Source organism: Pan paniscus, chromosome 12, assembly GCF_029289425.2.
Source record: "Pan paniscus chromosome 12, NHGRI_mPanPan1-v2.0_pri, whole genome shotgun sequence".
NCBI lineage: Eukaryota > Metazoa > Chordata > Mammalia > Primates > Hominidae > Pan > Pan paniscus.
In genome coordinates, this window is record NC_073261.2 from 124206805 (window position 1) to 124228673 (window position 21869).

General features: G+C 39.6%; 1 protein-coding gene across 17 annotated transcripts in view; it reads left to right on the plus strand.

Moving 5' to 3' along the window:
- MYT1L (myelin transcription factor 1 like) overlaps positions 1–21869 on the plus strand; it is a 560909-nt gene that overhangs the window by 7019 nt on the left and 532021 nt on the right. The window contains exon 1 of one of the 17 annotated variants that reach the window (XM_034952506.3): positions 6–160. The exons of the other annotated variants lie outside the window; for them this stretch is intronic. The gene's annotated coding sequence lies outside the window, so the exon portion shown is untranslated. Of the gene's footprint in view, positions 1–5; positions 161–21869 lie in introns of those variants that run through there. 17 annotated transcript variants of the gene reach the window in all.

The window sequence follows — 21869 nt, forward strand, 5'->3', positions numbered from 1 at the left end:
TGAGTCCCTAAGATGGAAGGCAGGGGTGGCTGCCGTGGGAACAACTGCTTGTCAGACGCTGGTTTAGCCGAAGGTGCCAAGTGCGGCTGCAGGCACAGATAATTCATTGGGACGACTTTGTTTTGCAAGTCTTGAGGCTGCTCTTTGATATCCCCTCCAGGTAAATATGTCCTGTGCTCCCTGTCTTCTCCAGAGCGTTTGTTCCACTTCCCAAAGTGGAGCAAAGTTGAACTCTTGATGGTCAGTAACAAAAGAATAGTCATTTGCTGCTGGTTTGGGGTAGCGGCTTGATCCGTCTTCGTGTGCATGTGTCTGAAGTGGAAATTAACTGTTTAGAGATGACTGTTTTTAGAAACTTACAGCAGCCATTATTCAATGTGTTTAATTAATATTTTCTGAAACCGTGCATCGAGACCAGCAAAATTAGCAAATGTTGTTTCAATTAAAGCCCAGACATAATTAGTTTTGACTAGTATGTATTTTTCCTAGCTGGAAGATGATTTTAGCTAATTTAACTAACTGGAGATTGTGAAAATTGAACTGAAGTTTCTATTGATCTGTAGCATCTACAACTAGGAAATGTAGAAATTAGCACACAGTGATACTCTGAGTTCTTTTCAGAAAAATGGAGATCATTTTTGCAAATCAGTCTTCTGAGTTGAGAAGTAAGAATAAAGAGCCTGCTGGAATCCTAATTTTCTATTGTCATCAGTGACACATTTCTTATATAATTCTGTGACTGTACTACTGCAATATGGGTGTTTTAATATTTAGTTAATTATACTTCCATGGTAGGAATTCACTGATAAATAGTTCTATCCTGTTTTAATAATTCCTATTCTCCCTAAAAGGCAAGATTTTTCATTTTAACTGACCTAATTATTTCACCTGCTTTTTAGGTAGAACTCAAGTAGAAATTGTTATTCTTTAACTGTCTTTTTATAGATTCCTGAATATTTTAGATCACTTGATTTTATTTTGCTTTTATTTTAAGCTTTTTTTCTAAAGAGTTGCTTTACTTTAGCTGTTTGCTTTAAACAATAACAGTGAATATTTGACAGAAAATACAACTTTTGGGGGGAGGGGAAAAATTTTCTGTTTAAAAAAATATATCTTTTCAAAAAAGAAAGAAACCACCTTTAATGAATCTAAACCTCAAACACAAGATATTTAAAAACATATTAACCCTTCATGTGAAGCTGCTGAAACTTGCTTTTGATCATTTTCCCTCTCATCCTGCAAGTTTCTTAGTACTCACATTGAGCTTTTTCTGCATAATAGATAAATTATCTATTGTTTTTTCAATGTGTGTGTTTATACACACAGACACATTTCCTTTTCTATTTCATTTTTAAATTTGCTGGTAAACTAGAATGAGGAAAAAAATTGAGTTTTTAAAAATTTAACTCAAGCAGTTTTAAATATCAGATTGTTTTCAAGCAGATTCATGAAATCTTACCTAGAGAAAAGTCATAAAGTCATAGTTCCATTATTTTCTCATTGCTACATTTCATTTTAGAGTTGAACCAAGCTTTATATGATTAATATAGCTGCTTTTAGCTTTATGATGGTGGTTTATAACTTTCTTGGGGCAAAATATCAGCATTTACTTTTTAACCTCACCTTGTGCATTTCTATGCAGAGATCCCTGAAAGCCCCTTCTCCACGATGCTCTTTGTGCCTGGCTGCCTTCAAAGGTGGAGCCCAGCTATTTTGTTTGTTTTTTTTTAGGGTCAAAATTGTGTCATATTAGTCTCCACTCCACGGAGCCCTGCGTGCCACTCTCCGTCACGTTTGTTCTCAGGCTGTGGAGCAGGCTCATGGGCAAAGACAATGAAAGGTCCCAGGACTGGAAACAGGGTGATGTGCACCTGTCTGAAAAGGTGATTTCTAAGGGAATTTTTCCCTGTCTAGTTGCACTTTAAGGTTGAGTGTCAACTTTGGAAAGAAAAGCAGCCTTTCATGGCAAAATTTTTAATCAATTGTTGTGATTCCAAAATATTAGTTCAAAGATGAAGCAGTCTTTGACTTAAGTACCCTGTGTAGGCAACACTGGTCAGTGTGGGGCATCTGCTGTCTCAGTGGGCCTGCTCTGCTCACCGAAGCCATAGAGGACATTGCTTTGGTGAGGTTTCCACTGATTGTGAAAGAAAAAAAAAACAGGTAAATATTTTCTATTCAAAAGGTTATTTGACTCTATTCCTTTTAAAATTCAGTACTGTCGTGTATTTTCACTCTCTTAGGAGTACTATAATTCCCCTCTTCCATGATTTTGTGAGTGCGTGTATATGTGTATTTTTTAAATGCCAGTGTGAAAATGTGTGTAAGCTGACAATATTTGAGCCATGGGGTTAGTATGTGTGCCATGTAAACCTGCTTTAGATGTGTTTGTGCACTCATTAATATAGTTGAAAGAACTTTAGGACTCAATATTACATACTGACTGCTTTTTACTGAAGTCTGACTGTTTACATAGAACACTCCAATTTCTTTAAAGAAAATTACCTCAAGGATATTGGGCATTTGCTTGAGAAATTTTCAAGTGTGGAATGTCAGGTTTAGGACTCTAAATCAAACAACTCATGAATTAATAATTTATGGGGGTCTTTTTTTTTAGTACATTGACAAAGATTTTCATCATAGGATTTCTAGCTCAAACACTGTTCTGAGTGGTGCCTCCATGCCGTTATCTCAACCTAAATGCATAGTGTGTTTTAATGGCCCTCAACAGAATCGTTTTTCAAAAGTCGGCATCACCTCTTGACTCCAGGGGCTACCACACCACTGAACCCTAAAAGCAATAAACCATTCTTAGGGGCTGACTTTAAATTTGGCCCAACTTCCCCTCCCTGGTGCACAAATTCCACCAGCCTGTGCCATCTGAACAGAAGCTGAAAGCACAGAGCATTGTTGCCATGAAACAATGCTAGCCAGACTGGTTGTAGAAATAAGCGAGTCTGCAGGGCACCCCATAGAGAGCCATCAAACCGAGTCTGCTCTGGAGCTGTCTGGTAGATTGTGAACATTCGGAAATCAGTGCCGCATCTGCCGGTGGACCCTGTGCTTCTCTGAAACTCCCACCTGCCCTAATGCATCTGGGCAAGAGCTTTTCAGAATCCAGTTTCCTCCAGGATAAATTTAATATGTCTTGAGGGCCAGGCACAGGCAAATTGATTCTATCTCTGCACCAGAAAAACTCATCAACATCTGTAAGAACACAGATTTTCAACAACCCCAGGATTAGGGGATGCTATTTTGTAAAATATATTCCAAGCCTACTCCCTTCATACCTCATGCCAGCATGGCATTTTTTAATTAGGAAGTTGATTAAAAAGGGCATGGTAGACCACGGATGTATGGTCTCCTGGCATCCATCCAGCTGTTTGTTGTCTGGGTCGTGGAAAGCGTTGCTCATCACCAGTTGCAGGAGCGAGGGGGAAATGATTATAAGGGATGGCAAGAATGAAACTGTTCTGCTGTATGTGCTAATGGCAGCTGATTGTGGCTTCCTCTGAACCAGCCTTTCCTACAGATAGACTTGCTGACTTCCTTCATGAGACAGAGACCACTTGTACTTGGAAATAACTTGGAAATGTAGAAACTAGGTGTATTATTCAGTGGTTCTGATTTTTCAGTGATCAATAGGATAAGTCATAATGACTTGTATTTTCTGGATTCAAACCTGTTTTTGGCCTCATATCCTGTGGGCTGGTGTCAATGATGGTAGTTGTTCTAACAGTGTTGTGCTGTTTCTCTTCAAGAGTAACTGGTTTTTGCTTGTCTCCCCCACCCCCCAAGGGAAATTCCTTTCTTTGCTGGCTTTTTTTTTTCTTTTTCTTTTTTTAGGACTTAGAGTTTATTTCACAGAAATAAAATTTTATGCCTAATTGTAGTGTTCCTATGGCTACTGTGGTGTGAATGAGCACCATGTCATGAATTTAACCCTGTCCATCCCTCTCATCCTCTTACTGTATGAGCACTTTCGCAAGACCAAGCACACTAAAGAAAGTAGGAAAAAGACAGCCATGGATGAGGCTCGACACACTGCCAACACCAAGACCCTCATCCCCAGGGCAGAGGCTCTGGGGCTTTTACACGTCACTCTGGGAAGACACTCAGTGCTCAAGATCAGGGGACTATGTCTGCACCCCAGTGGGACTTTCCAGCCACTGGGGTAGCAGTTCTCCCTTTTGTTCTCCTTCCCTCTGAACCTACTTGCACATATATTAATTATTTTTAGATTCTGCATTTTAAAGTTTTCAGTGACAGACAAGCTGGAGTTAGTAACAATGGTTGGCAGGCAGGGGCTCTCCTCACTGTCCTCTCCTAGAAAGAAAATATCAAAGTCAATGCTGAAGACAAAAGGCGAGACCCCTTAAGGTCAGCACCTCCCTTCCCTCTTAGTGCCATAACTGAATAATTAATGCAATGTGCATATATTGAGTACCTACTATGTGCAGAGCCAAATGAGATAGAACTGAGTAACAAATTTCTGCCCCACAAAAAGTCAGGTAATGTGTGTACTTGTGTGTGTGTGTGTGTATATATATATATATATATATGCATATTTCTGATAAAGGGTAATCATAAATACTTCTAGGTTTACTTTTCTTGAATGCATTTTGAAATAGATTAAAGCATTCTTATGACTTAAGAAGAAGAGTTGAGTGAAGCCTGAGGCCCCTTTCCTGGGTAATCAGTACTTCAGGAATCCAGGTGACCATTCCAAAACTCAGTACTCAACAGCATGGCATTGTATCACTATATTCTCTATTCAACGGCACGTATGATTTCAGTGTATTGACTTCTTACAAAATCAAGAGTTACACATTGTTGAAGGTTCTGGATAGTTAGCCCTCATCCATCATGGTTTCTAAGTACACGTTCCCTGTCCCCTTCCATTATGCAGAGTTACAATCGCAGCAAGCCTTTGCTTACCTGAGAATACATGAAACAGTAAACAGAATGCTGTTTGGAGGAAAGTGTTGGTAACTGTCAGGGGTCTGTTTTGCAGTTTCTGAGCTGTTGATACCAGAGATCAACAACAGAACATTTTGGATTTGGCATGGTGAAGCCCTAGGTTATTGACTGAGGTCCAACCTTCCAAGCAAACAGGAAGATCCCCTGTGTCATATTCACTTGTCTCTGCCTTCTCTGTGATATAAGCAGTCCTGCCACAGTGCAGACAGCTGAAAGGGGCTGCCAACCTGGTTATCCACCGGCTCACCATTGGCTGCAGAAACATCAAAACAAGGAGGAGAGGAGAATTCAAATTAGAAACTGGTCATGTATTTCAGACAATTCCAATGACTATTTGCCACATTTCCCTTGAGTCAGACCTGATTGCATATACCTGCCTATTTAGAATTAAGAATTTTGCCATTACACCCTGTAAAAGACAAGTTAGGTTAGAATTAGCATTTTATAGTCTCTCAGAGTATGGAAATTTAAGTAGCTCAGGCATCAAAAAGCCACATGTCTTTGCTTAAAAATGGAATTCTGAGATTATATAAAGTGAGAAGGGTTGGTTGATGCTAGGTTCTTGGATATAATAGGAAATAAAATCTTAATAATTTGCTCAGATAAATTTCAGATCAATATCTTACTCGTCCTTTGTTTAATGTGGCACATTTGGTACTGAATTAACATGTGAAATTTTCCACTGAATTTGTATTCTGAATCTTCCAAGATGTTTTGCAATTCTTTTCATAGTCCTGAGAACAAGAATGGAGATAGTTTTGCTGCCCAAGTGTTTTTTTAGCTAATATGCTGTTCCTGGGATTATATTAGCTCAAAAACAATCCTTTTTCCTAAGAGATCCACACCCATGGTGCCAGCCAAGAAATGATGTATCTGCTCTCCAGGGACAAGTTAACACACCTGTTTACAAATGGGCAAAGCCACCTGTTCATCTAGTTTTAAAGTTAATGATCAAAACAGTATCTGATCCTAGGGGTTAGTAAGAGTGGAAAGGCAAATTTGTGAGACAACAGGTAACATCTCATTTTTATTATCTAACATTTCAATATATGTATATTAAATGTGGAATTAGTTAGAAAATACACTAAGCCTAAGATACATATTCCAAATGGTAAATATCAACATTCCAAGGATTAGATGCAGAAGTTGTGTAAGGAGTAGTAGAGTCAATGATAGTGTAAATTTCATGCTTTACATTTTCAAAATCCAACATGTGCAAATTGAGTCATGTATTTTAGCCTCAAAGGCATAACTGAAGTGTGAGGCTTGCTGATTGGGCAGTCAGCATTGCAAAAACGGCCTCTATCAATAAAAAATCAGTAAACGATTTTCACACATCTCGTCCTTCCTCCAACAAGATCGAGTCTCTTTCCCTTCCTCCTTTGACTGGGGAGCATGTGGCTTGGGCCCTTATAACAACATGGCCTCCAATTTTTTGGCTTGCATTAGAGTCCCTCTTGGCACCTGCTCCTAGATTTTTAACTAAGGGCATGGTCAGGAGGATGATTACAAAATCATTTTACTGATTATTTTGGTCTCTTCCAAGAGTCAGAGAGACTTTACTCTGCCGGGTTTGGTTATATCAGCTAGGTTGCACATGTGCTATAAGTTTCTGACTAACTCTCCAAAGTATTAAAAATGACCCATGACACAGGGAAACTTCATTTTTCCATTACTTTCCAGGAGGATATTTTTACCCAATATTAAACATTTTTTCATTTTTTATTTTTATTTTTTGTCTTTTTTAATTTTCTAAGTGAGATTTTCCACACATAGTCAACCTAGACAATGACATAAAGTCCCTATGAAGGAGCCCTGCATTGAGAAGACCTTCCTCCTAGGTAGCTCTCCAGAGAATTCGGAGATGACTTGAAACAAATGATTGCAGCTTTCTGCCTCTCGGTGCCCTTGTTTAAAGTGAGGGAGTCCCAGTTCTAACACTTGCTGACTGCGTGTTTGGCATCATCACGTGGACAGCAATCTCAAAGGCATTACTGTGTAACAGTGGGTGTCATGCTATCAGCAGGACCACACCGACGGGCCCCTTCTTTGTCACCATTTTGCAGAGACGTGCAAATGCAAACCCAACACCAGGAACCTGAATATTTAGAGTAGATGCTATTGTTTGATTGATGAGTCTAATCTGGGACTACCAAGGTCAGGCAGGTTGACGTGAAATTCATCTCATCAAATGTTTCATGGTCATCCAGAAAAATCACTGGACTGGCCGGGCGTGGTGGCTCGCACCTATAACCTCAGCACTTTGGGAGGCCAAGACGGGCGGATCACAAGGCCAGGAGATCGAGGCCATCCTGGCTAACACGGTTAAACTCCGTCTCTATTAAAAATCCAAAAAAAAAAAATTGGCTGGGCATGGTGGTGGATGCCTGTAGTTCCAGCTACTTGGGAGGCTGAGGCAGGAGAATTGCTGGAACCCTGGAGGCGGAGATTGTAGTAAGCCGAGATCACGCCACTGCACTCCATCCTCGGTGACAGAGCGAGACTCTGTCTCAAAAAAAAAAATAAATAAATAAAAGGAAAGAAAAGAAAAATCACTGGACCATGTGACACTCAGACACGTAACTGAAACCTAACTTTCCCTTAAGTTATTTTCTCTATTGATTTTATACATTTTGTAACCAGAATTTTATCTTACTTTACACAAATAATGCCAGCTGTAGGTGGTGGGTTGCCTTGACAATTCACAGAAACGTACGTGCTGTGGCAGCTCTGTAGTTACTACTTGGTTTCTCTCGAACCACCCTGGTGACTACATGAGTCTTCCTAACTTCTCATGACGTAGGCCAGGGAGATATATGCCATTAACATGGCTTGGCATGATCCTTAAGGAAATAGCCCCATTGGCTTTATGTCTTACCTTTCTTTTTAAAGGCAGTATTTAGGGTATGCACAGGTTAAGCAGGAATGCATTTTTAGCAGCTAAAATCTATTATACAATCCATGTCCTACTTCTGGTCTCCTAGAGCAGAAGGCACCCAAAATGACAAGCAAGAACTCGTGGGTACAAATAAACACTAGGTTTTTACCATGGTAGCCGATGGCATGTTCTCACCAACTCAAAAGAGTGGGCCTGAATATTGTCCCCAAAATATCCCAGCGAAATAGAGAAGAACATCAGGCCCACAGTGGGAAAAGGAAAGGAGTCTGAGAAATCAAGCTCATGTTGAGGTTGGGCAGTGGTCTCTCTCCACGCCTGAATCTCAGACTCTTGACCGGAGTCAAAGGAGCCTTTCCAGGTCGCTATTTCCAAGGAGGCTCCACTGAGACAATTCCAACACAGATACGTTTTATTTAACACAGCAACCCACTATTTCAAAAGTGCAAATTTCTACATGTGGAACTTTTCTCTAAGTATTGGGAAATGCTTCTCATATGAAAATAAATGGAGAGGTGTAATAAAAGAAAGGTAACTATGTGTAGAATGAATGGGGCTGGAAAGAAAACAAATGCAGAAACATTTTTATCCATTTGAAATTAAAAACAGTAAAAAAATTTACAGGCAATAGAAATATGCTTAAGACATACAATTTGGCTATTTCCAATTCTTACTTAGAGTGAGATGTTGTAAACATAGACCCACTAGAAAACTCATACTTTTGGAAGATCATAAAATGAGTAATGTTAAGTGCCAAGGACCCATACTCTCTTGTATACAAATTCAAACTGTTGATAAATTATATTGAGAAACTAATAAAAACAGACTATCAGGAAGGCACCCTGAAAACAATAATAACAATGGCTAATACTTAGCGGGTACAGTAAATTTAGTGCTTTCCTCATGGGTTATATCACATAAAGCCCACAAAAATCTATAGGATTGCTATAGGCACCAGTATTATCTTCATAATCATAAAATAAGTAAACATATTCATTAAAGAGTTCAGGCTATCTAGGATATATACTGTTTAAGAAACCAAACCCCCAATACAAAGCTTTTCATAGACAGAGAATATATTGATGATTTTCTACATCCTCTATTTAATGCTTACTTTGGCTGCCAACAATGATTTTCAATAGACCAAACACTTATTTACTGAATGTCTGTAGGTGCAAATCTTAAGCCAGTGTAAGGCATAATCCTTGCCTTTAAGAACTGAAAATCCAGCTGAGGACCCAAGACATAACCAGAGAAAAGGTTATAATATCAACAATCCCCCCAAAAGTTTTCAGGGACAGTTGACACACTAACAGAAAAGTGCTGCGTGCTCTGGAGTTCCCCATGTGAGTCTCTGAAGTGTCCCTGAGATAGAAAGCACAGAGAAGCTTTACGTTTAAGTCTTTAATCCATATTGAGTTAATTTTTGAATAAGATGTAAGGAAGGGGTCCAGTTTCAATTTTCTGCATATGGCTAGCCAGTTTTCCTAGCACCATTTACTAAGTAGGGAATCCTTTCTCCATTGCTTGTTTTTGTCAGGTTTGTTGAAGATCAGATGGTTGTAGATGTGCAGTCTTATTTCTGAGATCTCTACTTTGTTCCATTGCTCTATGTGTCTGTTTTTGTACCAGTACCATACTGTTTTCATTACTGTAGCCTTGTAGTATAGTTTGAAGTTGGGTAGCATGATACCTCCAGCTTTGTTCTTTTTTTGCTTAGGATTGTCTTGGGGGAGGGAGAACATTGTGATAAATAGCTAATACATGTGGAGCTTAATACTTAGGTGATGGGTTGATAGGTTCAACAAACCATCATGGCACATGTTTACCTATGTAACAAATCTGCACATCCTGCACATGTATCCCAGAACTTAAAGTTAAATTAAATTAAATTTTAAAAAAAGAAATCACAGAAGGGCAAGCCATTTGTCAGGGCCAGTGGCCACTAGAACTGGTGAACATGTGGAATCTGGGATGACCCCTGAAAACCAGTTTAATTTGGATACATGGGGAAAAAGGACCAGGCCTTCTATATTACTATGAACAAGGTATGTGTGGTAAATAGATGTAGTGTTCTGAATGGTCATTATTTAATGATATTTGATAGTGTGTAGTTAAGTATTCATTCTGTTATATTACCTATGATTTGTATATGATTCACAGTGACATAGGGGGGAGTTATACATAAATATATATGGCAGGCAGTTTCATTTGGAAAACTATTAATGGTTTGCTTTTTTAAAAGTTTCCAAAAATGCATATCATTTCATTCTATGATCTGAACATATGACAGTCCAGAAGTTTATTGGTTGGTGGAGTTTTGTTTCTTATTGAATGATTTACAAGATGATTAAAGAGTTACTTGATCTCGTGGTACGCAAAAATAACTATAAGAACTGTCATAAAACAGCTAAAAACATGTAAGAAAATAATGAGAATAGTTATTTCTCCTTTGCTATGAAAATCACTATGTCCAAATAAGAACTTTTTTCTTTCTTCTTCACAGAGAGAGGTATGTTAGAAAAGTAAACATATAATGGTCTCTAAACTAGAGTGAGGGTTGGGCCCCAGCGTTATTTATAAACTTATGTATCGAGATAAGTAAGCTATTTAATTCAGGTTTCAATATGGCTTTGGATTTAGTAAGAGCTCATGCTTCTAGACTAAGATCAAATTTAAACATGACTTGCAGAATGTATAGTGTCTCTAAAAGTAAGAGTATAAATCATATTTTACTTAAATTTTTTAGGAGAAGACCAAGACAGTATTATATAGTATATAGTATATAGCCACACCCTTGGCACTTTACTATAGTAGTGAATTCATCCCCCATTTCCTGTGTGATATCAAGTAGGGTCTTTCCCTATATTGAGTCTTTGAAGAGAAATGTTCTATCTTCCTCCTTATGCCATTTCCATTAAAAAAAAAAACAGGTATTTTAAACTAATTTCAAACTAAGTAAAGGCTATTCAGAATGTGAGATTTGTTATCTGCTTTCAGATCCCACTTAAATTAACCAGGCATTATCTCTACTGAGCCCCAGTTCCTCTCCAGAGACTGACTCCTGAAGCCCTTGCTATACCCACCTCTGAGCATGGGTTAAGACAACCGGTAGTGGAGACAGCACATTTTAAGGGCCAGTGAACTGCTGATTGCACTTGATTTTCCAAGATTTTTTTTTTTATCAGCTGAGATCTTTGGAAAGCAATGTACTGAATTTTATCAGCTTTACTTTTTATAAAGATGCTGTTACTATGCCAAGGACATAGAGAAAAAGCTCCTTCTTTCACCCTGTCTTAATTGATGTATTGAAGGTAGTGAACACACGATATGAATCCTTCAGTCATATATATTCTGAAAAGAACACAAATTGTAATTTCTTCAGCTCTAAGTTCATTGCTATTTTCATTCTTTTCTTCTTCTCCTCTGCCCAGGACACTGACAATTTTTCAATCCTCTGCTTCACTCATTCTTCAAACAATAGCCACTCAACCATCAGCTAATTCATCAAGTAGCCAAAGATACATTCCTCTCTCTCTGTGACAGCCTGCTGTTCTTCCTCTCTGCTTGCTTCTGGCCAGAACCCCCCTTTCTTCCCATTTCTCCACACCCCAGCTTACAATAGTCTTCTACCACCTCTTTTGAGTGAAATGTCCTTGATGCAGCAATGAATATGTTCTCCTCTGTCCTTGGTTAGCCTAATGCCGACTTTGTCTCTATCTCCATGGGATCCAAACATAAGAAGAGTGGGAATGGGGTAGAAAGCATAGAATGAAACTGTCAAAAAAGCTACTAGTGATGAAAATACTTAGTAAACTTCAGAAGTGTTATATTCTTTTTTTTTTTTCTCACTCTGTCACCCAGGCTGGAGTGCCATGGTGCAATCACAGCTCACTGCAAGCTCTTCCTCCCACGTTCAAGTAATCCTCCCACCTCAGCCTCCTGAGTAGCTGGGACTGCAGGTGCATGTCACCCCACCTGGCTAATTTTTGAATTTTTTTTATAGAGATGGGGTTTCACCATATTGCCCAGGCTGGTCTTGAACTCCTGAGCTCGAGCGATCCACCTGCCTCGGCCTCTCAAAGTGCTAGGATTACAGTCATGAGCCACTACCCTGGGCCATAGATGTGCATGCAGGTGAAAGAGAAAGGGAGAGATAGAGAATAAATTGTTTCTCAGTCACTAAGGAAAGGAAACAACCTCATCAGAAGCCAAAGACAGAGACACTGGGAAGGGAGGTGAACAGTCTGGTACCAAACATAAGCGGAACAAAATGGGGAGGGCTGGCCAAGGGAGCGTGAGGAGCATCACACAGGCAACTTTGTTCTCCTTTCCACAAGTCCCCTTTCCAAACCCCAGTAGCTAGAGGTGCTGTGTAAAGTCTACAGCTGCAGTCTGTCTTCACTGTCACCCACAAATCTAGCTTGTTTCCCCAACAGCAGCATTGCTGCACACACAATGTGACCTACGGTGCTTGTCATTGAGTGTTATGATTCATTTGCACTCTGTGAGGTAGGTGGAGGACCTAAATGTGGCAAAGAAATGTATTTGGAATCCCAAACTGTTTGTGCATAACTTGTTAATACATTGAAGCCAGTGACACTACCTCATTTATGTTCCAGACAGCTGAAGTGACTGTTTCAAGTCACCGTAGGCCAAATATACAAGGTTTGGGGGTAAAACGAGGGCCTGGCGTGGGTGGGAACAGAGGCCTTGCATGCTCCCTTATTTGTTCCTGCTCCCCTATCTTGCAGCAATGTACATCTGTCCAAGAGCCAGCCATAGTTTGAGAAGAGAGATGGGGGGAGGACCGACCTTCTCTCCAAGCATGCACAACACTCCTGTTCACAAGGAGGCCAACCTGAATGATGCCCCCCAAAGTCATGTGACAGAGGAGATCATTCTCATTCTTTAGATCTCAGCCTCCGGTGCTTCATTTAATAACAGGAAGGTAGCTCCAGGGCTCTCAGCTTATATACCCATCTGAGACCAACATTATTGTACATCTCACATCTTGGGATCTCTTTCCAAGTTAGATAAGGAGAACTGGAGAATGTTTATTAGATAAGGCAGAGCAGTAGCCTGATCCAGGCCACTCAGCTGCATCCTTGTCTAGATACATCAGCATAGAATATCCAAGTTGGACACACACATCTGTGTGATTTGGTCTGGAGGAAGATACAACATGGTTCGTGTCTTCATTCTCATGCATTGTCAGCTTGGATTTGATATCAGCCTCCTTTTCTGACTCTTATGTGGTCTTGGTTATCAAACCTTTAAGTTTCTTACATGTCATTTGTAGTTTTGAAAACAAATCCTTGGCTGTGTTCAGATCCGGGGTCTGGAGGGACCACAAGAAACAGCTGGGACCTTGGGGTGTGGGGAATGGGTACAGTATCAAATGCCAGCACTTCAGGGTTGACCCAATTGGGGAAAGGCAGTCACAGATCCATGAAGCAGAATATTTCTTCATTTTTCTATTTGTTTGTTTTATATTTTCTTTGGTTGGATAGTTGGGTAAAGGAATGTTGTTGTGAGCCTTCTTTCTGCTGAAAGATATTTATGGAATTTTTCTTTCATTCATTTTTTCAACCAACTCTTTACCTTGTTAGATGCTAGGGATTATAAGAAAATGAGTCACAACTGCCCGTGGGTCTCAGATATTTTATAGACCAACAGGGAAGGAAAGACAAATTTATAGATAACTGTATAATCGTTTGGACTTTGATAGAAGTGGTAAATATAAGTTAGGTGTTAAAATTTTCTGAAAGGAGGGAGACACAATGTCAAGCCAGGCTGGAGTGGGGATAACATATAAAAGGTATTGTTTAAAATAATCTTTGAAGAAAACGTAGGGTTCTAGCAGCTAATTATAGTACAAAAGCTCATAGAAGAGAATACACATGGCTTCTCTAGGGAATGATTTAGAGGAAGTTTTTGATGAGACAACAGAGCATCAATAGAGATGTAGTAGAGAGTAGTATAGTGTACTGAAGTGTATATGGAGTATAGATAAAGTATACTGAAGTGTAGGTGGAGTTTAGATAGAGTATACTGAAGTGTAAGTGGAGTATGGGTAGAGTGTACTAAAGTATAAGTGGAGTATAGATAAAGAACAGAAAAGTGTAGGTGGAGTCTACATAGAGTGTTCTTATGTGTCAGTGAAGTATAGGTAGAGTATGCTGAAATGTAACTGGAGTATGGGTACAGTATACCAATGTATAGGTGGAGTATAGATAGAGTATACTGAAGTGTAGGTAGAGTATAGATAAAGTAAACTGAAGTGTAAGTGGAATATAGATAGAGTGTACTAAAGTGTAAGTGGAGTATAGGTAGAGAACAGAAAAGTGTAGGTGGAGTCTACATACAGTGTACTAACATGCCAGTGAAGTATACATAGAGTATATTGAAGTGTGAGTGGAGTATGGGTACCAATGTGTAGGTGGAGTATAGATAGAGTATACTGAAGTGTAGGTGGAGTATAGATACAGTATACTGAAGTGTAAGTGGAGTATGGGTAGAGTGTGCTAAAGTGTAGGTGGAGTATAGGTAGAGAGCAGTAAAGCATAGGTGGAGTCTATATAGAGTATGCCGAAGTGCAGGTGGAGCATAGATAGGGTATACTAAAGTGTAGGTGGAGTATAGACAGAGTATACTGAAGTTGTATGTAGAGTATAGATAGAGTATACTGAAGTGTAGATGGAGTATAGGTAGTGAAGAGTAGAGTTTAGGTGAAGTAGAATGTACTGAAGTACAGGTGGAGTATGGGTAGAGTATATCAAAGTGTAGGTGGAGTGTAGATGATAGAGTACACTGAAGTGTAGGTGGAGTATAGATAAAGTATACTGAAGTGTGGGTAGAGTATAGGTAGAGTATAATGAAGTGTAAGTGGAGTATGAGTAGAGTGTACTAAAGTGTAGATGGAGTATAGGTAGAGAACAGTAAAGTGTAGGTGGAGTCTATGTAGAGTATACCAAAGTGCAGATGAAGCATAGAGAAGGTATACTAAAGTGTAGGTGGAGTATAGACAGAGTATACTGAAGTGTAGATGGAGAATAGATAGAGTATACTGAAGTGTAGATAGAGTATAGATAGAGTATACTGAAGTGTAGGTGGAGTATAGGTAAAGTATACTGAAGTGTAGATGGAGTATAGATAGAGAACAGTAAAGTTTAGGTGGCATAGAATGTACTGAAGTGCAGGTGGAGTATGGGTAGAGTATACCTAAGTGTAGGTGGAGTATGGATAGAGTATGCTGAAGTGTAGGCAGAGTATGGTTAGAGTACATTGAAGTGGGTGGAGTATGAGTAGAGTACACTGAAGTGCAGATGGAGTACAGGTAGAGAAAAGTAATGTGTAGGTGAGGTCTACATAGAATGTACTGAAGGACAGGGGTAGTATAGGTAGAGTGTACTGAAGTGTAGGTGAAGTATAGGTAGAATATAATAAAGTGTAGGTGGAGTAAGGATAGAATGTACTGAAGTATAGGTGGGGTGCAGGTAAAGTATCCTGAAGCACAGGGAGAGTATAGATAGAATATGCTGAAGTGTAGGTGGGCTATAGGTCGAATGTACTGAAGTGTAGCTGGAGTATAGGTAGAATATAGTAAAGTGTAGGTGAAATAGGGATACAATGTACTGAAGGCATGGGTAGAGTGTACTGAAGTGTAGGTAGAGTGTAGGTAGAATATAGTGAAGTGTAGGTAAGGTATAGATGGAGTATACTAAAGAGTAGGTAAGATATAGGTTGAGTGTACTGAAGTGTAGGTGAAGTATAGGTAGGTTATACGGAAGTATAAGTGGAGTATGGGTATGATGTACTGAAGTGTAAGTGAAGTATAGGTAGAATATAGTGAAGTGTAGGTGGAGTATGGGTAGAATGTACTGAAGTTTAGGCAAGGTATATGTAGAGTGTACTGAAGCATAGTTGGAGTATAGATAGAGTATATCAACTAAAGCACAGGTGGAATATAGGTAGAGTATACTGAAGTGTAGGTGAAGTATAGGTAGAGTATAGCGAAGTGTAGGTGGAGTATAGGTAGAATGTACTGAAGTGTAGGCAAGGTATAGGTAGAGAGTACTGAAGCATAGGTGGAGTGTAGATAGAATATACTGAAGCATAGGTGGAGTATAGGTAGAGTGTACTGAAGTGTAGGTGAAGCATAGGTAGATTATAGTGAAGTGTAGGTGGAGTATGGGTAGAATGTGCTGAAGTGTAGGTAAAGTATACGTAGAGTGTACTGAAGTGTAGGTGGAGTATAGGTAGAGTGTACTGAAGTATAGATGAAGCATAGGTGGAGTATAGAGTATACTGAGGCATAGGTGGAGCACAGGTAGTGTACTGAAGCGTAGGTGGAGTGTAGGTAGAGTGTGCTGAAGCATAGGTGGAGTATAGGTGGAGTGTACTGAAGTGTACATGAAGTATAGGTGGAGTATAGATAGAGTGTACTGAAACATGGGTGGAGTATAGATAGAGTATACTGAAGCATAGGTGGAATATAGAGAGAGTACTGAAGTATAGGTGGAGTATAGATAGAGTGCACTGAAACATGGGTGGAGTATAGATACAGTATGCTGAAGCATAGGTGGAATATAGAGAGAGTACTGAAGTATAGGTGGAGTATAGATAGAGTGTACTGAAACATGGGTGGAGTATAGATAGAGTGTACTGAAGCATAGGTGGAATATAGAGAGAGTACTGAAGTGTAGGTAAGGTATAGATAGAATGTACTGAAACATGGGTGGAGTATAGATATAGTATGCTGAAGCATAGGTGGAGTATAGGTAGAGTGTACTCAAGTGTAGGTCCTGGAGATCACGAGTGTCATACTTACAATAGTCTCTATGAGATAAGTTTATGACTTTGTTCTCTCAATAATGTGAAATTACTGAAGGTTTTTGTATAGTTGAATGGCAAGGTCAGAGCTCTTCTTTGGGATAATTAGTCTGGCAGCCAATCAGTGGCTACTTCCTGCCAATTCTATCTCTAAAATTGTCCTCCCAAATGTTTTATCCCTGCCATTTCTTCCATCATTACTTTAGAGTAGCCTGTCATTATCTTCATTCTGGACTTCTAATAGTAGCCATCACGGCACACACCCCCACTATCACCCACACTCTTATAAATGAATTCTATATTCTGTTTTCAGATCAATTATTGCAAAGTACAGCTTTGGCGTTTTTCTGCTCAAACAATACCAGAGTCTTTCTATTTCGTACAGAAATAAACCCAACACCTTACCCCACTCTTTGAGGTAATTCCCCGCCCATTCTCAAGCATGCTTTCTATCCCTGCATTATGCTCATCTATTTCAAATATTGCCGTGAGGACTGGGCCAAACACTTCATTGTCTGTGCTTCGATGACTCACACTGTTACTTCTGCAATGTCTTTCTCTGGTGTCTATGCAAACACACCCTATTCACTCTTCAAAGTCTGGTTAAAATGCCACTTTTCCACATAGCCCTCTCTGTTCCTTCCAGATGAATTCTACCCCTTTTCTTTTGAACTTTAGCAAGGTGTATTTTTATGATCCTTATCATTGTCTACCTTGCATTGATAGCTATTTATATAATGGTGTAACCTACCCTATGAGGCTATGAAACACTGTTCTTCATAGATGTATATTCCTATCAGAAATGTTGGACATAGTTGGTTCTCAGTAAATCTCTGTTGGTGTGAAGACAGAATAGGGTCAGGACTGAATGTGGAACTCTCTTTAGTGCTGTTGCTGTGACCAGAGCACCATCATTTGAGGGACCTTCTGTCCTGGGTTTTCCAGGCATTCTGATTCACAGTGAGGTTACCTCTTCTGAAACTGGTGATCACCTCTCTTTGGTCTGTGTTATGTAGGGTACCTCGATATTTGGAAATAGGCATGTTGCATTGCATGGAAAGATATTCCCAAGGCCCTTAGGACACATGAGTGCATGTGACCAGCTGTTTTGCTGCGTTTCTGGGAGACTTACTGTGACAATGATGTGGAATAAAGATTCCAGGAGCCAGACGTCCAGACTCCTATTTGAAAACCTTGGGATTCTACACACAGCATTTTACTTTACCTACTTATGTATGTTCTGTCTCATTCTATTTCCTTTGGACCATTTGATACCACTTAAAAAACAATAGTTGTGTATCTGCCTCTTGAGTTCAAGCAACTGAGAAGGACCCTTGAAAACACAAACTCCTGCAGCTTATTCACAGCAATCAATGTTAATGATGAGAGTGGAAGTTGAATTGAAATACTGGAGAGGAAGTCTTCCTTTTTCTCAATACTTTGTCCCACCAGGGCAAAACCTGGGATGAGGAAAAGAGTCTGGGCACAAAATTCCAGGAGTCTTCCACACTCGGGTTCATGGCAAAGAAAGAAGCCTTTGACCTTGCTCCTGTTCCAGGATCAGAAATGTCACCATTCAGATTTTAAAATGAAGGGGTCATTGACATTAAGTGGGACAGATGAACACTGGCTCCCGAAGATGCCATTGTCCAGAAATAGGCAGCCATTTGGTATCTAATATGGTTTGGCTCTGCGTCCCCACCCAACTCTCATGTTGAACTGGAATCGTCAGTGTTGGAGAGGGAGGTGATTGGATCATGGGGGCAGTTTCTCCCTTGCTGTTATTGTAAGTGAGTTCTCATGAGATCTGGTTGTTTGAAAGCGGGCCGCACTTCCCACTTCACTCTCTCTCCCCTTCCACCACGTGAAGATGCACCTGCTTCCCCTTCACTCTTCCACCATGATAGTAAGTTTCTTGAGTCCTCCCCAGTCATGCATCCTGTACAGCCTGTGGAGCTGTGGTTCAATTAAACCTCTTTTCTTTATAAATTTCCCAGTCTCAGGTAGTTCTTTATAGCAGTGTGAGAATGGACTAACACAAGATTTTTGCTAGTTCTTTCTACAATAGTGATCTTAGTAGCAGGGCAGTCTCAGTGAAGTGCCTGCTTCTAAGGTAATAAGGAATCCTCCCTGTTTAATGATAATTTTTAAAACTAAAAGTTACTTTAGTATTTAATACAAGTTAACTTTTTTAGGGAAAAGAGATATTTAGATGTTGCACTTCATTTCTGTGTATTTTAAACCAAGTGTTGGTTCAGGGGATACATTTCAGCCATCAACTCTAGGAATGAATATAATCACCTTGGTCCAATATATTCCACTGTGAAATGTTCTTTACATACACTGCCTGAAGTTTTTAACTGGAATTTGTAGTATCCTTTACATTAAATGCCTGGGCTTTTCTTCAATTGTGGTGAGTTATATAGGCTTTGCAGAGATTTGTGACTTAAGTGTGCATCCTTCATAATCAATTTTACCTTATCTCCAAAGCAAGTCCAAATTCCCAGTATCAAAAAAATAAACTTAAAAAATGTTTTATTTAGCCCAGTATAGTAAATAATAATCATTTTAATATATAAACAGTACAGGATAATTTTAATGAGATATCTTATACTTTTATGCAAACTTCAAATCTAAGTATGTATTGTACACTGAAAGTACATCTCAACTCAAACTGGCCACATTCCAGGGCTCAAGAGCCCATGTGGCTAGTGGCACCCACAGGACAGTTCATTCTTAGTGATCGTTTCTTCCTAATGCCATGCCTGCTCTTTCAGTATCTAGAAAGTACACTAGAGGGTACCCATATAAGTATTTTAGTGAGATGCATTTTCCAGGGTTGGCAAACTATGGTCTGTATGCCAAATCCAGACAACTTCCTGTTTTTGTAAAGTTTTTCTGAAGCAGCCATGGCCATTCATTTGTGTGTTGCCTATGACTGGGCTTGAGTTGCAGAATACATATTTCCAAGGCTGCTAGACTTCCAGTGATACAGACAGAGCAGCAACCTGCTCCCTGAAACTTCACCACAAGCAAGCTAAAAAGGATTAAAAGATTAAGGAAGAAAAGAAAAGTTACCTAGTGCTCATTATTAAATAAAAATGAAGAGAATGATGAGGATCATTAGCACAGACAAGACACTTGGTGTGGACTATAGAGAGAGGTTTAAGTCATCGTCCTCACTTCAGAGCCCAACTGATGTTACTCTTCCCCTACTAAGCCCTGCCTATACTTTAGAGGTCTGCCTCTTCTTATCCCAATAGCTAGTCTTATCTACACCACTCACTTACCTAACATAGTTACATAACTTTTCAGGCTACTTGCTAATGAATTTATTACTTTACCCACCACCAGACTATATCCCCTGGAGAATGTGTATTATGAGTTAAGTGTGTTACGTTCCACCATATGGATTTTTCTGGTGATCTGTAGATATTTGTTTAATTTTTAGACGGATTTGGAATTTAAATAGTGAATTTGTTAATATTTTGTTAAATCCTGTACAGCTATAGCATCTCACTTTATTTTTCAGTGTCTTTTTTGTTTCTTGTTTCCACATAATCCTTATTCAAATATTTGTTCTGGAATAAAGGGGTCTTCAAGAGACACTTCTAATGAGAAATACAAAACAGAAATCTTGGGATTGCTGACAACTGCCCACAGCTGGGACAACTGTGGTTAAGTCAGCACACTTTGATGTGACGTGTTGCTCGATGTTTTTCAATGTGTGCCGCAGAAGTCAGGGAAGATTCTTCCTTGAATGTCGCGTTACATACGTTGTCCTCTGAGAAGGAAGGTGGCTATCCTTGGCAATGGTTTCTATTATAACACAACTATGAACTGTGGTCATTTTCAGACAAGCTGCTTCCCTCCCCCCGGCCCTTGGTTTGTTTGGTGTTAAACGTCTCCTCTTGGTTTCTGTGGGTAAATGAATTGTTCTCAACACGGTGTCCTCTAGGATGTGTGCTCTATCCAGTGGGGCCTGTTGAGAACTGCCTGAACACAGTCTGTACGCTGCCTAAGTGCACTCCTGTGGCTAAAATAAATCTCAGCCCTAATGACTGGATCCCTCATCCTGACCCAAGCCTGATTAAGAGAGCAGGGAGACTCTGTAACAGTGACATGTGATTTTAAGATGTTTTGACTACATTGTCTTTGTATAAGTTTGGAAAATAAGCATCAGTTGGTAGGAACTGGCTGACTCCTGGTCTGTACTGATAATGGTGCTGGGTGCCCTTGGGGTATAAAGGAAGAAGAGGGCATGGCCTCAGTAAGAAGTAAAGGTGCCCCCGCGGAAGACAAGAGTTACAGGGCTCGGCCCGCCAAGCCGAGCATGCCGTGGAACCACGGCCACTCAAAGTTGAGCGATCTGCTTTTTCAACAAGTCTTTTGATACTGGACATTGCAACTCCACCTGTGATGCTGAACATTATGTTGATGAAGGCAATCGCCAGGATACAACAAGATAATGTTTGTGAAACATAAAGAGTATCTGCAAACTATTACTATGATGACTACTATTATTCTTGTTGTTTTTTTCCCATTTTTAACCTAGAATTAAAAATGGAGCCTGATTGACTACTCCCTGGCAAATAGTAGATGATGAGTAAATGTAAGTTGAATAATTTATTGAATGACTAAAAATAAATACATGTATTTATGCAAAAGGGATTCAATGTTGATTATGATCAAACATCATTCACGAATAGTACTAAAAGCCAAAAGTGCCTTTGCTTCTTCATTATAACAAAAATACTACTCCTTACCACAGTCAACTGGCCCCTCTCAAGGACTTTGTTCACGCATCAAACCATTACTGCACATTACCACGTCTACAATCTAATTAATAATTTGGGTTTCAGCAAAGTTTTAAATGAGACAAAAGAGCCCATTTAAATTCTCTAAGAGTTACAAGAATTTGATCAGGTTTCCACTTTTTGTTCGATCCCAGCCATTTGAGCGCACAAAGCTGTCTATCTTTCTAGGGACGGAAAGAACTCATTGTTCATTGTAAGCAGACATCCGCCACAGGAATGTGCATATATCAGCATATTTAGTGGCAGGCATAGTCATTGCAATTTGACATCTCAGTCAAGTTTTTCTTGAGATCTGGCAAAAATAGAAGTATAGCAACCCCTCCTCCTCACCATTTCAAAGG